Source organism: Aegilops tauschii, chromosome 6, assembly GCF_002575655.3.
Source record: "Aegilops tauschii subsp. strangulata cultivar AL8/78 chromosome 6, Aet v6.0, whole genome shotgun sequence".
Classification (NCBI taxonomy): domain Eukaryota; kingdom Viridiplantae; phylum Streptophyta; class Magnoliopsida; order Poales; family Poaceae; genus Aegilops; species Aegilops tauschii.
This window is the reverse complement of record NC_053040.3, coordinates 152,330,472-152,342,822: the sequence shown is the minus strand read 5'-3', so window position 1 is coordinate 152,342,822 and position 12,351 is coordinate 152,330,472.

Genomic DNA, 12,351 nt, shown 5'->3' with positions numbered 1-12,351 from the left:
CTCTATTTTTAGGAACATAAATAAACTTAGCAGCCTTGGTGGAAGGAAAATTTGGGATAGTTTTAACGGAAGCAAAAGCGGAACCCAAGTTAGTAATAATATTCTCCAACTTATCAATCCTAGTGGAACCTTGATCTAACTTCTCATTAACTATGGGTTCTTTCCTTAAGATTATTAAAGTAACTCCTACCTTTGATCCATATTGAGTGATGTAATTATGAATCTTTTTATCAAAGTTTTCAATAAGATCTACGGTAGCAATTTTATTCTCAATAATATCAAGTCTTTGCATCACATGTTCCAAAGTTAAAACGGTTTCATTAACCATAAGAGGTGGTGAGCCTACCAAATCTATCATAGCGTTATAAGCATCCAAAGTGTGGCTTCCCAAGAAATTTCCCCCGTTAATGGTATCTAGATCATATCTATTCCAAGGAGTAACACCCACATAAAAATTTCGACAGAGAACAGTAATACATTGCTTACGAGTAGATCTATTTTGAGCATTGCAAATTCTATACCAAGCATCTTTTAAATTTTCTCCCCCCTTTGCTTAAAATTAAGAACCTCACTCTCGGGAGTACTAGCAATGGTAGGGGGATTAGCCATGAGAGAAAATCAAACGATCTAGCACACGAGCAAACAAAAAGCAAGCGAAATGACGAACAAAAGAAGGGCGAATAAAAGGCAAATCTTTTTGTATTTTTCTGAAAATGTTTTAGAAGTGGGGGAGAGGAAAACGAGAGGCAAATGGAAAATAATGTAATGCAAGAGATGAGAGTTTATGATGGGTACTTGGTAGGATTGACGTAGATCTCCCCGGCAACGGCGCCAGAAATTCTTCCTGCTACTTCTTGAGCTTGCGTTGGTTTTTCCCTTGAAGAGGAAAGGGTGATGCAGCAAAGTAGAGATAAGTATTTCCCTTAGTTGAGAACCAAGGTATCAATCCAGTAGGAGAAACGCGCAAGTCCCTAGTATATGCACCTACACAAACAATCAAACACTTGCACCCCACACGAAAAAGGGTTGTCAATCCCTTCACGGTCACTTGCAAAGGTGAGATCTGATAGAGATAGATACAAAAGATTACTAAAATGTAAAAGTAAGTAAAAGTATATAAATTGCAGCAAGGTGTTTTTGGTATTTTTGTTATATAGATCTGAAAATATATGAAGGAAAATAGACCCGGGGGCCATAGGTTTCACTAGAGGCTTCTCTCTTGAAGGAAAATAATACTGTGGGTGAACAAATTACTGTCGAGCAATTGATACAAGAGCGCAAAGATTTGACGATATCCAAGGCAATGATTATGAATATAGGCATCACATCCGTGTCAAGTAGACCGACTCCTACCTGCATCTACTACTATTACTCCACACATCGACTGCTATCCAGCATGCATCTAGAGTATTATGTTCATAAAGAACGGAGTAACGCCTTAAGTAAGATGACAAGATGTAGAGGGATAAACTCAAGCAATATGATGAAAACCCCATCTTTTTATCCTTGATGCCAACAATGCAATACGTGTCTCGCTACCCCTACTTTGTCACTGGGTAAAATCACGCAAGATTGAACCCAAAACTAAGCACCTCTCCCATTGCTAGAAAAACCAATCTAGTTGGCCAAACCAAACCGATAATTCGAAGAGAAATACAAAGATATTAAATCATGCATATAAGGATTCACAGAAGATTCAAATGATATTCATAGATAAGCTGACCATAAATCCACAATTCATTGATCTCGACAAACACACCGCAAAAGAAGATTACATCGGATAGATCTCCAAGAACATCGAGGAGAACATGGTACTGAGAATCAAAGAGAGAGAAGAAGCCATCTAGCTACTATCAATGGACCCGTAGGCCTATGGTAAACTACTCACGCTTCATCGGAACGGCAATAGGGTTGATGTAGATGCCCTCCGTGATCGAATCCCCCTCCGGCAGGATGCCGAAAAAGGCCCCAAGATGGGATCTCACGGAAACAGAAGGTTACGGCGGCGGAAAAGTATTTTGGTGGATGCTTCTGGTGGTTCAGGAATATTTGGGAATTTATAGGCCAAAGAATAGGGTTAGAGGAGCTCCGAGGTGTTGGACATATGCCCTAGAGGCAATCATGTATGATGATATTTCCTATGTGTTTATGAATAAAGATAGTCCTTGGACATTATCAATGATGTGTATCAGCAAGTACGTGACTTGTTTGTGGGACTATGCATTGTATGATGACTGTCCTAAAAGGTCCCTAGTCGAAAGGGATGTGTGGACGCGCAGCCAACTAGACTAGCATATGACACGGTCGATGGCTTGGTCTCACTAGCCATGGAGCATTGGACGCTAACCGGATAATATGGACTTGGAAGGATCTGGTCGGATTCGACGTAGTCGGATCCGAGTCGAGATAAGGTCCGAGTCGGACAGACCCAACTATGAGACGCAGCGATATGTCATCTGTGAGTCTCTAGTACAACATACGTTCTAGGTCCTAAGACCTGAGCTGGCACATGTACTCGGGATGGTGACAGACTTGCTTTGGACAGACCAAACGCTACTCCGTGACTGGGTAGTTACAAAGGTAGGTTTCAGGCTTGTCCAGACCCATGCTGCGAGACATGGTCGAGCAAGATGGGATTTGCCCCTCCGACCAGGAGAGATATACTCTGAGCCCCTCGTGTGATCCGACCAGGATAAGCATGGCCATGCGACAAGGATTATGAGATAATCCGGATAGTGGTCGGCATCACTAGAACGAGAAAGAGGTCGGGCTAGCACAAGGATGACAGACTCGCCTTGAGTTCGACAACATATATCGTGTGGCAAAAGGAATGGAAGTGTGATGTATAGGTTCGCTAACCAGCTTCATAGTCTGCTTGGTGTTCGGCATGCCTTGCTAGAGGCCGCTACCAACCATGCAGTTTGGAGGTGATCTGAACTGCGACCAAGCCGACTTGAACCTAAGGGGTCGCGCGCTTAAGGGAAGGAACCTACGAGGTCGAATCCGAGAACACTGGTCGATTGTCATCCGAGCTGTATCCGGATTGTGGCCGAGTAGACTTATGGGCTTTAGGGTCCGTGCGAGGCCCAAGTGTTGAGCCCGCGATGGACGCCTATATAAAGTGGAGGTCCAGCACACTCATGCGGTTGATCGCTTCGGCACTGTCACTAGGGTTTGCATGTGTTGCGAATAGACACCTCCACTCGCCGCCGACTGTGTGATCGGACCTAGCAGTCCGCCACATGGTGTTCCTCCTGCACGCGCGGATACCGTTAGAGGCGGTGCATCTGCGCCGCTCCGGCGAACTTGTACGTGGGATCCGGTGACCGGCTATTCGAGGGAGATCGGACGAGGAGGAGACGATCCACGTGGACACGCTGCCCCAACTCTTCTTCCGCTGCACGGCACTGCGCGTCTAGTGGTAACAAACTGTGATCCATCTCCCGTAGCATGTTCCTGTTGTTCTGCGCGTAGGAAAATTTTAATTTGCAGTCGACGCACCCTACGGTAGAACCCAACATGAGGGACCCACAAGGCAGGGGGGCACGCCCTGCACCCTTTCCGTCGCCTCAGGACTCTCTTGACTTGGTTCTCAAGTCCTACGGGTGTCTTCTAGTCCAAGAAAAATCATCGTAAAGTTTTATTCCGTTTGGAGTCCGTTTGATATTCCTTTTCTGCGAAACTCAAAAACAAGGAAAAACAGAAACTGGCACTAGGCTCTAGGTTAATAAGTTAGTCCCAAAAATAATATAAAATAGCATATTAATGCATATAAAACATCCAAAACAGATAATTTAATAGCATGGAACAATAAAAAATTATAGATACATTGGAGATGTATCACCGTACGCCTGTGTACCTTCGAAATACCATCTGGAGCCCTGTTCCGGCACCCTGCCGGAGGGGGAAATCATCACCGGGGGCCATCTTCATCATCCCGACGGCCACCATGATGAGGAAGGAGTATTTTACCCTCGAGGCTAGGGGTATGTACTAGTAGCTATGTGTTTGATCTCTCTCTCTCTCTCATGTTCTTGATTTGGCACGATCTTGATGTACCGCGAGCTTTGTTAATACAGTTGGATCATATGGTGTTTTCCCCCTCTCTATCTTGTTGTGATGAATTGAGTTTTTACCTCTGAGGTTTCACTATTATCAGATTGAATGCTTCTATGGATTTGATAACACTTGATGTATGTCTTGCATATGAATACCCGTGGTGACAATGGCGTATTGGTACGTCTCCAACGTATCTATAATTTTTATTGTTCCATGCTGATATATTATCAATCTTGGTTGTTTTATATTCATTTTATAGCAACTTTACATCATTTTTTGGGACTAACCTATTGACATAGTGCCGAGTGCCAGTTGCTGTTTTTTTGCTTGTTTTTTACTTCGCAGAATATCAGTACCAAACGAAGTCCAAATGCCACGAAACTTTTTGGTAATTTTTTCTGAACACAAGACAACTCGGGAGCCAAGGTAGTGCCCGAGGGGAGGCTCATGGGGCCCACAAGGCACTAGGGCGCGCCAGAGGCCCTGGCATGCCCTGGTGGGTAGTGGGCCCACGGCCCCCCTCTCAAAATAATTTTATCTCACAATTTAAGGTTTGAGCTCTGGCACCTCCACAAATCTCTTCTTCCCTTTGCGAAGGGCCTATCTATTTACTTTATGCAATTTTTATTTTTATCGAGCCTCCATCTTCTCTTATAAAGCACCAACTAGGGAACACTATTATCATGCTTGTGCATTCGGCATAGTTAATATTTGAGTGTGTTTCATGAATGGGTCAATGATTGAGCATAATGGGATAGAGATAGCTTTCTTTAGCATTGATATTTTGAATGATAAGGTTGCTTGTTGATATGCTTGAGTATTGATGTCTTCATGTCAAATATAGACTATTGTTTTGAATCATCTAAAAGTCTAAATGTCCATGCTACAAAGAAAAGTTTATGATATGAACATGTTAGGCAGCATTCCACATCAAAAAAATTATTTTTATCATTTACCTACTCGAGGACGAGCAGGAATTAAGCTTGGGGATGCTGATACGTCTCCAACGTATCTATAATTTTTTTATTGTTCCATGCTGTTATATTATCAATCTTGGATGTTTTATATTCATTTTATAGCAACTTCATATTATTTTTGGGGACTAACCTATTGACATAGTGCCCAGTGCCAATTGCTATTTTTTGCTTGATTTTTACTTCGCAGAATATCAGTACCAAACGAAGTCCAAATGGTACGAAACTTTTTGGTGATGTTTTTATGGACAGAAGACAACTTGGGAGCCAAGGAAGTGCCCGAGGGGATGCCCATGGGGACCACAAGGCACCAGGGCGCGCCAGAGGCCCCTGGCACGCCCTTGTGGGTAGTGGGGCCCACAGGCCCCCTCTCCACCGCCTATCAACTCTATAAATACTCTAAAATCCTGAAAACCCCGGGGGAGCAGAGAGATCAAAGTTTCCACCACCGCAATTTCCATAACCACGAGATCCAATCTAGAGGCCTTTTCCGGAACCTTGCCGGAGGGGTCAATGATAACAGAGGGGTTCTTCATCAACACCCTTGCCGCTCCGATGATGCATGAATAGTTACCACAGACCTACGGGTCCGGAGGCAGTAGCTAGATGGCTTCTTATCTCTTTTTGATTCTCAATACAATGTTCTCCTCAACGTTCTTAGAGATCTATTTGATGTAACTCTTTTATGCGGTGTGTTTGTTGGGATCCGATGAATTGTGAGTTTATGATCAAATCTATCTAGAAATATTATTTGAGTCTTCTTTGATCTCTTATATGCATGATTATTGTAGCCTCATTTTTTTGACTATAAACAGTAGGGTAAGACCCCACTGCAATTTTTATAAATTAAGAGAGCAAAGTAACAAGTAGTCTGAAAAGGCTTGAGGTAAGCCTTAAGAAGAAAAGAAACTAGAATCTAGGAGAAAGAAAAGAAAAGAAAGAAAAAACAAAAAGCCTACTAGCCTACAAACAGAGAAATTACAAAAGGCCTTCAAGCCAAACAGAAAATTGCCTCTCATGCTTATTCCTCATCCTAAACTTTAAGAGCTTTAGTTCCTCCAGAAATGTGAACCTCCAGCCTTGAAATGAAGGGGCAATGTTTTCGAAAATCTTATTATTTCTTGTTATCCAGATGGCCCATGCTCCAAGAATGATGATCTCCATGTAAAATGGATACCTTAGCTTGTCTTTAAGGTCTTGAAATGCTTCTAACACAGACAGGTTTGGTGTTCTTGTTGGACATATGAAGTCCCAGCATTGTTGAACAAATTGGCAACCCCAAAAAAGATGATGCAGTGTTTCTTCTTGTTGACAACCTCCAACACAAAATTATTTCTTCTTAGTAAATTTCTTGTGTTGACTCGATCATGGAGTAGTTGCCAGAAGAATACTTTATGCTTTGGCTGACAGGAACTCTGCCAGATCCAGTTGAAGTGTGGATGGGTCTGCTTGTGTCCAATTAAAACTTTATATGCTTTGATGGATGAATAGTGTTCAGTCCCCCAAATGTAACTCCATGTGTCCAATGTGTCTAAGTATTCAGATTGTCTCATGGAAATGCAAATGTCTTCCATTTGTAAGAATTCCTCATATGCTTCTATTGTCAAAGGGAGATAGAAGAGATCATGCAAGTATTCAGTCTGCAGCACTCGTTGAATATTCAGTTGAGGATTTCTGACAAAAGAGAATAAGTGGGGGAATTGGTATTTAAGTATTGTTTGGTTCCATAGATCATCCCAAAAGAATGCACTGACACCATCTCCCACATTACATCTAGCAATAGCTTTGTACTGATCAATGAGAGCTAAGTTGGACTTCCACCAGAATGATCCTACCATATTGCCCCCTGGTAATTTCCCATCACTATAGTAAGTTTCCCAAATCAGGTTGACCCAAGGAATGTCATGTCTGTTGAAGAATTTGTGGAGGTTCTTCATGAGCAGGGTTTTGTTGTGTGTGAAGATATCTAGAACTCCTAATCCTCCCTGGTCTTTGGGTCTACACACAGTGTGCCAAGCCACCAAAGCAGGTCTTCTGTCCTCCATATCAGGGCCTCTCCAAAGACAGTGTCTCAAATACTTGATGATCTGTTTCTTTATTGTAATAGGTATGTCCAGACAACACATGAAGAAAACTGATAATGATGTCATCACTGACTTGACTAGAAGTAATTTTCCAGCTTGGGTCATGAAGATAGAAATACCAGCCAATCTTTTGGCAATCCTATTAACTAGGGGGAGGCATTGCTCAACAGTTGGTTTGTATATACCCAAGGGGAGACCAAGGTAAGTAAAGAGGAAGTGTCCTCTAGCACACTGCAAGGTGTTTGTAAATATTTCTACCCTGTCTTCAGCAATGTTCAAAGGTACCATGATTGACTTCCCATAATTCACTTTGAGCCCAGTTTCTGTAGCAAAAGTATTGAGAAGTGCCTTTAAACAGAACAACTGCCTAGAATCAGCTTGCATAACCACCAGGGTGTCATCTGCATATTGCACAATTGGGAAGTGAGGGCAAGAGTTAACTTGAAGTGGAGCAGTGATCAGGTTTAACCTCATGGCTTTGTTAAGAATAGATTGCAACAGATCAGCAGCCAGCTCAAATATTAAAGGAGAGTAAGGGTCCCCTTGTCTTACTCCTCTTCTTATGTAAAAAATTTTCCCAGGCACACCATTCAGTAATACAGAAGATGATGCAGTTGCGAACAGAGCTTTCATCCGTGAAATCCATTTCTCTCCAAAACCTTTAGCTCTAAAAATATCAATGATTGCTGCATGCTCAATTGTATCAAAGGCCTTCTCAAAATCCAATTTAATTACTAAGATTTCCACCCTAGACTTATGGCATTGGTGAATGTACTCATGTGCCCATCCTAGGCAATCCTGAATCACTCTATCTTTGAGGAAACCATATTGATTAATATGCACCATTTGCAGAATAACTCTATTGGCCAGCAATTTTGTAATGATTTTCAGTACTCCATTTAGCAAGGAAATTGGCCTGAAGTCATTTGGTGAAAGTGGCACTTCTTTTTTTGGCACTAGAGTGATGAAAGAGGAGTTGATGCTCTCTAGATTTACATTTCCAGCATGGAATGCCCATATAAGTTCAAAGACATCAGTCTTAATAATATCCCAACAACTTTTGATAAACTCATTATTGAATCCATCTGGCCCTGGTGATTTATCTGCAGGCAGGTTTTTAACCACATCTTCAATTTCTTCTTGAGAAAAAGGTTTTTCCAGATCTATGAAGATTTGGGGGTCCACAATGTTTTCATACATATCATTTAGGTCAAAGTGCATGGAGTGTCCATTGGATTGCCCCAATCTATTTTTAAAAGCCTCCCATAGGATTGCAGCCTTTCCATCATGATCTGTTACTTCAACTTGATCCTTGTTCAACAGCATTGCAATTTTATTGTGTCTGTGATTAATAGAAGCTTTAGTATGGAAGAATTTAGTGTTTTCATCTCCAAACTTTACTCCTTTAATTTTTCCTCTCTGCTTCCAGTAAATCTTCTGATCATTGAGCATAGTTAATAATAAATCCTTTAGCATGGTCCTGCAATTATTCTCAAACACTGAAAGTTCCCTGTATTCCTCAATCATATCCCATAGAAAGATACAGTCATTTAGATCTGCAATTTTCTTCTTATGACAGGCAAGGTTTTTAGCCCAAAGTTTAAGTGCTCTTCTCACATTTTTGAATTTTGCATTGATCTTCTTTGCACAATCTATATGACCTACTGGAATAATCCAAGCAGCCTCAACCACCTACTTAAAGGAACTGTGATTGAGCCAATAATTTTCAAATCTGAACACTTTGGATTTTGGGATATTTGTGCCAATTTTTATCATGCAAGGAAGATGATCAGAAATTGGCTTAGCCATGGGAAGAGCCACGGTATCTGGATAGCTGGTCATCCAAGCAGCAGAGGTTAAAAACCAGTCTAACTTCTCCAAGAGGGGGCTGTCTTGCATGTTACTCCAGCTAAACTGCCTGCCTTTTAGAGGGAGTTCAATCAAACCAAGTTCACTTATAGCCTCATTAAACATAAGCATTTCATTAACATCCCCTCCAGGTTTATTTCTGTCCTCTGGTGTTCTAATAAAGTTAAAGTCCCCCATGATAATCCAATCCACATCATCGAGCATTTGTATATTACCAAACCAATCAATGAACTCAATTTTATCCTCATGATTGCAAGGACCATAGATGTTTGTGAGGATCCAACATTTGGAAGATGTTCTACAAGTGAATTGGATGGATAAGGAAAACTTGTTTTGAAACATTAATTCTCCAGTGAATAAAGCTCCATTCCAAGCCGTGAGTATACCACCAGATGCCCCAATGGAAGGTAAGTATTCAAATTTATTAAATCTCTGAGGACATACTTTACAAATATAGGCTAAATCAAAGTTCTCTCTCTTAGTTTCCTGCAAGCACACAATCCCAGCAGCACTTTCTTCCACTTTTTGTCTAATAGCCAACCACTTATCTGAAGAATTAATACCCCTCACATTCCAGTTTAGGATATTCCATGTTTTGTTATTATTCATTAAGGACCAAAATTATGTTCTGTTGATCAGTAGGGCCTAGCCCTGATGATTATCCCAAACAACAATGTTATTGTAATCCACATAAAGAACAGAGCACATGCAGCATGAGGCTACATTCCAGCATTTCACAGCTACAAGTGACCAAGAGAACCAAAACCACCAGTAATGAGATCCAAGAGCTTTCACAATAACAGATAAAGCAGTAGTCACTCCCACAGTAAGATACCAGAGTTGACATTTAAGTAGAGTACAAATAACAGACAAAAGGTGCCACCCAGGGCAAACAACCATTGTGCAGCAATTGCAAGGGTTACAGTTCACTGCATACATATGACAATTATTTCCCAAAAGAGAACAGCAGATCATTCTGCTATTAAACTCAGGTTGTTGTTGAAGACTCATCATCACACAGGCCTTGACTTGACTGCATCTCCTGTGGCCTTGGACACCTTGGCCACCTCCTCCTGCCCCTTCTTCTTAGGTTTCTTGGACAACTTTTCCTGTAGTTCATCCTCAGCAACCTTACAGAAAGATTTAGTCAGGTTTTTAACCACTGTATTCTGAATAAGTGGAGGTATAGCATTACATGGCAAACAAGATTTAGCATCACATGATTTTCTTCAGCCTTTATTATCCTTTTTAATCCTTTCACTCCTCCTTACCTCAATTTCCACCATAGGTTCTTTCTCTCTCCTTTTTCTTGAGATAGCCTCTCCAAGTGGCAGGACTTTATTTGGAGACACTTGCTGAAGAGGACTACCTGCCCCAGTGGAGGAATGAGCAGCAGGACTGACTCCTTCATTTTCCTTGCCCAGTCCAAGGATGAAATCTTTGCAGGTGGGTGCCTGGGAAGTGGTACATCCATCAGGTATATGAAAAAGCAGAGTTTCTTCTTGCTCACAATTAGCAGTTAACAGTTTCCATATATCAGATTTGAGCAAATGCATTGTCCAGCCAAACTTATCAGGTGTCCACAGCAAATGGATTATGAAGTTAAACCAACTTACTGGAATATCAATTTTGAAAGTGGGTGCAGCTCCTTGGGTTGCTGGTGCAAAATGCTGAATCCACAAGTCTAGCCCTTCTTCAAAAATTAAATGTGAGCCATCAGTAACTTGTAAAGCATGATCTTGAGCCAATGTATGTAAGTCAAGCATAGAAGGAGATCCTGGCAAAGAGAATGACCCATAGTTACCTTTAGTATTCACTTCTGATGAGGAACCAATATGAGGGATGGGAACATCTGCCTTGACCTTGATATCTGGAATAATAACTTGAGTTGCAGGGATAGTTACTTCAGCAGCAATACTGCCAGTAACAGCAAAAGGTTCTGAACTGTTTCCAGTAGGTGGGATATCCTGGACAGTCTCATTTTGCATGTATATGTCCAAGATAGGCAAAGAGGTGCCAGTAACTTCAATGTCTCTGACAGCAGGTAGCATATCTGTTGTGGGAACTGGAGGCAAATTTTCTTGTGGTTCAACAACCACATTCTGAACCACCACAGCATGCTCCATGACCACATTCTGTGGGTGAAGATGATCTTCATTGGGTAAATCGTCCTCTTCGCCCACTGCATTATATGCCATGGCAATGTTAAGAAGCCCTTGACCAATTGGAGGGACTTGAACACCTTGGTTGACCTCTTCACTGGCTGAGTGAGTCAGAGAAAGTAAACCATCAGATAGAGATATAGTTGTGGTAATGCTACTGTTGGGAGCCCCATCTTCTGGCAGAGCTGGAATTACAATTGGAGGCTGCTGTGGAAGAACGGGAGCTGGTTGTGGGAAAGCCCAGTGTTCCTCTTGCTCTGCTTGTTCTTCCCAATCATCCCAGTCTTCATTAGGAGCATGAATATTGTGATTAGGCAGTGGTTGGAAACCTGGGAAATCATTAGCATGTTGAGGCACAGGGTGTGGGTCCACACCATCAGGTGGAATGGGGTCCTCATCGGCAGGCCCACCACCCATCATTTCTTCAAGAAGGACTTCAACAGAGCAGGTCCAGGATTCCTCCTCAAATTGTTCCCCTTCAGACCACCTTATACTTTTTGGAATGTCACCAAGCTCTGTAACTCTAGCCTTAACCAAGATCTTACCCTTCAGGGCATCCTCTCTCTCCCAACTAATGATCTTGCCCCACTTGGATATCGCAGAAGCAATATCTTCTGAATTACAGAAATCAAAAGGGACCCCCACAAATAGCAACCAACAAGTTCTGTTGAAATGAACCCTACGCCAATTTCTTCCTTGATTGTGCTTCGTAAAAGAGATAAAAACATCGCCAAATGAATGTGGACCCTGCTGAATGAGCCTATCTCTATCTCTGACATGCGTGAACTTAACATATGCCTCTCCAAAAGGGCATGGCTGGATTTCTCTAAAACCAACATGCTCAACTCCCTGAAGAAACTCTTCTAGCACCTCACGAACATTGGGAAAAAATACCTCATTCGGATGCGGGTTGATGCTGGCAATCGCCCACTCTTCGTGTCGTCTCGGACGATGAGGGACAATCGCGTGAGAAACCCCATTTCGCCCATCAATCACCTGAATCTGAAAACCGTGCGGGACGAAAGGCTCAGGGTCTATGGGGATATTGGCCATCGAAGACGACTCCGGCAAGGCTGCGACCGGAGCTCTGTCTGACAACAATGGCAGCAGCGGCGAGCTTTTCGAAGCAGGAGCAGGGGTGGCAGCGGAGTAGGAAAGTGAAGTGGAATGCGAGGAGGCAAGCGATGGTCTCGGCTGGAAGTT